The 3,889-nt window shown below is 41.2% G+C and overlaps 2 protein-coding genes across 4 annotated transcripts in view; one reads left to right on the top strand and one right to left on the bottom strand.

Annotated features, from left to right (window-relative positions):
* The window catches only part of LOC106815029 (vacuolar protein sorting-associated protein 52 homolog), a 20,470-nt gene extending 17,761 nt beyond the window's left edge, over positions 1-2,709 (top strand). For all 3 annotated transcript variants that reach the window (XM_014819451.1, XM_014819450.1, XM_014819452.1), the window contains exon 19: positions 2,343-2,709. The gene's annotated coding sequence lies outside the window, so the exon portion shown is untranslated. The remainder of the gene's footprint in view (positions 1-2,342) is intronic.
* The window catches only part of LOC106815027 (nuclear pore complex protein Nup214-like), a 27,524-nt gene that overhangs the window by 2,665 nt on the left and 20,970 nt on the right, over positions 1-3,889 (bottom strand). The gene's annotated exons all lie outside the window — the stretch shown is intronic.

Genomic DNA, 3,889 nt, shown 5'->3' with positions numbered 1-3,889 from the left:
CGGGAACAATATAACTGTAAATGCCAGTATTCCTCTGCCGACCCTTCGTGCCCCCGCTCCCCCCCGGTGACAATTTATTGCCTCTGTAGCAGGAAACACCTATACAGCAAACTGCCGGCATCCCACAAAAGCGGTGTTCCAGAAAATTGCGCGTAATCGGTTCTCGTGCCGCGCGCGTCGGCTCTCAAGAAGTTTGGCTGTGTTTCTTCACACCTGCTCGACCAATGACGTGGTGTATGTTAATGAGTTCGTTTCGCACGGCGAGGACTTGTAAGGCGGAGTTCGACAGAACCGTGTCTGGAAACTGCTCTGTGGTAGTTACTTGGATGAGCTGCATGTGAGCGCCCCTGTAGGGAAATAAAGGAGAATCAATGTTACAATATGTTGGCATCTTCATGTATAGTTTCGTACAAATACGTTAAAGTAAGTTCATACACATGTACACATATATTACCTATATGTTAACTACCATTACAACATATGCACATACACATTACCTATCATACTTGTCATATATAACGGCATAAACCCAATATGTGACTTCTAAGGCAGTACTAATTCTGCTCCGGTGGCTTTCAAACAGCAGTTTTCTTACAACTAAAACGGCCCGTGTAAAGAATGCAGTATTAGAAATCGCTTGTTTTTTGATATTTATGACTCGTTCATCGTTAATAACGTGTACCGTGCAAGATGGACGGTTCCGTTCTTAAAGATTTGTGAAAGTTCGTCATCACCTTGCTTGATTTAGATCATCTATCGCCTTTTCCAGTCCACTGTTGAACGCCGCACGATTCATCGTCACTCTTCTGCTGCGAGCGAAAAGAGGTGAGAGAAAATTAGGATGCAACAATAGTTATATTAGTTATAGTCAATATGAGGTAAGTCACAAATGCATCATGCATAATAAGATCATATAATAATACATATAAATATATAAATTAAATATAAATGTGATAATATGATAATATTGATAATTTAATAAGGATAAATCACGAACGGCAAATCAACAGTAAGAGAACGCATGTCAACACGTCAGTAGTTCGTCGGATAATATTCCGGTTCACTTAAAGAGAGGTTTCGTCCTCCGATAAATCAATGCGACGTGAAAGCTCGTGTAAATCTGCCATTTCTCGTTACAATGTAGTGGTATAAACTGCTGTTAAAGAGACGGTTGCAGATGTACACACGTATTATCGATACAGGACAACCGGAAGCATCCCGCAGCCACGTTAATGGAAACATTAAACAGCCATTTAAAGGTAAGTTGCTACGCAACGGCCGACAGTTCTACCCTGTATGACCAATTTTTAGTAAATGAGCAATAGGGTAGGTCGACCTGCACTAGATTCTCTGGCTTACTGGCAGTGTCAGGGAAGTGATGGCGGCTTAGCGACTGGTGGCCACTGTACATTTTCATCTTTCTTTAGAACCTGTCTGCCTGCCCATCGCTCTATCAATGTTCTTCAGACTCGCTTAAAAAAGATTAATCATGTCGCCTCGAAATACGGGCGCCAAAAATCTCCCCACGAATTCCTCCGTTCGGTGCGTTAAGCAACTCCTTAAAACCTTTCTGATATCTATAGAATCGTCTGTAGTTCTTTCATCTTTGATTAATATGACAAGTGGAAACAACTCTGTTCCATGGCCAATCCCTGATTAACTTAAACATTCAAATGTTAACCATGAAATCTGACGTTCTTCTATTACTACTGTGTAATTTATGTAGCATTAACCAAATGCTATGCCAATTGAATCATACAACTAGCATAATAGAAGTGCAGTAGGAGCCGGCAGAATAAACAAAAACAAATCCCTATGGCTGGCTTGCTCAGCACCACTTTCAGAAACACTACACTGCTCTGATGTAACATACAACACCAATAATTAAGAAAACATTTCACTCAAACTGAGAGAACCACATATCTGCTATACGCACCTTCAATACTGCTAGCTGGCAGAATTAACGTGCGGACCCCTGCCCTCACGTGACACCAAAACAATTAAGCCTGTGAAACAAGAACAAAGAATGGTTGAACATGATCAGCAGCATTGCCCCAGTCTCACAAATGAAAATTAGCTGAAGACGAAATGTATGGCCGCACACGGTGGCAGTGCGATTGGCATAGGTCGAAACAACGTCATACGAGAACAAAGATGGGGCTGACCCGGCGGACAGCGTGATAATACAAAATGATTTAAAACACAAGATGGCCGACACGCGGCCAGCTCTGTTTGAGGACAACCAGTTCACACCAAAAATAAAAGATGGCTGACCACGAAGTCTACGGCCGCACGGCCACGGTCTACAACAGATAAATAAGCGGAAAACACAAGATTTACAGTATATTGTCGTCTTGTCTACCTAGGCTAGAGTGAGACAGATATCCTATTATTTTACATGTACTAAAACTAATGACTTCTAAAGCAACATACGGTTCATAAATGCATCAATCTTTGTTTGTCATTCAGTCATACTGACAATTTTGTTTTTGTAACCATTTTCCTGTTCCCATGCATGCTTAACCTAAGTCATTCGCTGTCATTTTTTCTATCTGGGTGTTGTCATTGTGTATAAAATCATGTGATCATGTTATCATATTTGTAAATACATGGAAGGTGGTTTGTCATTGTTTGCCATTGGACATGTTGGGATCAGTGTTGTATATATTGTTGATGTACAATGAATAAAAAGGAAAACTAAAATGAAAATCTGCATGATAAGAATAGTTTATTACTTTAAGAGATATTAAAGAAACGTTTATTCACCATGGTTGAATTGAATAGCGCAAACTAACTATTCTCTGTAAACGTTTATCAAAATCTCGTCGGTTCCCGAAGGCGGCCGACTTTGTTTTTAATTCGAAAGACTATCATCACAACGACAACGCGAAATGGTTTCCAAACAAAGGTCAACAACGTCACCTCTATACCGGTGATAGAGAATGAGTGACCACCGATACAAGCTAGATATAATACTAGCTACACAGTCAACTCCTGGCTTGTGTAGAAGCTGGTTGACAGACTATATAGTCTTCGCATGCGATGCCTGTAGTTGTGTACGCGTTACGTGCGAGTCTGTCCAAGTAATGGTCGCTCTGGCAGACTCCTCCATGAGATCACGCGCGACCCACGGCTCTCCTTCGCTGACTGCGTTCACCTCCATTGGCTGAAGGACGTTGCAGACGGAGAGGTCGTCCTAGAAAGGTAGCGCAGCCGACGGTCAAGCTTTACACATGTCTACACGTGACATCACTAGCAAGTAACACGTAACAGACTATGGGAGTCGGGGCGGGCTCTTTCCACGTTGACAACACAAACTACGTTAGACCCCACGCTGGTTTAAAACAAAACGAATGTTCAGCATTCAATACGTGCAGACGTGAATTCTCCAACATCTGTATAGATAGAGTTAGAATGCAGGTATTTTACTAGAACAGTAGAAGATGCTGATCATCTGGATGATCCATGTGAACGGTATCGATCGGGAGAAAATGCATAAAGTTTCGTGATTGCCGCCCCAATACAGCTTTGATCCCTGCACGAACATATTTATACCAGCATAGTCTATATGTTGAGTAGAATTATGTTTATAATGCCGGTGGTAATAAATAAAAGTAAAATACAAATATAATAATAATAATACAACAAATAGTACACAATCTATTATCCGAACCCCTTGGGACCAGATACATTTCGGAATTCGGAATTTTTCGAATTTTGAAATGGTAGTGCAGTACAGATATATTACCGTATATCCTGCAACTAGCCAGTACTAAAACCAAAGTTATCAAGAGGTACAATATGTTTGAGTAATGCCAAACACATTGATATTTCTGCAGTGAACCTTGTGCAGCCAAACGCGAGCTTTGGTGTGCAGACTACCTCCACG

This window comes from Priapulus caudatus, unplaced genomic scaffold, assembly GCF_000485595.1.
Source record: "Priapulus caudatus unplaced genomic scaffold, Priapulus_caudatus-5.0.1 Scaffold1025, whole genome shotgun sequence".
NCBI lineage: Eukaryota > Metazoa > Priapulida > Priapulimorpha > Priapulimorphida > Priapulidae > Priapulus > Priapulus caudatus.
This window is presented reverse-complemented; position numbering and strand designations above follow the sequence as displayed.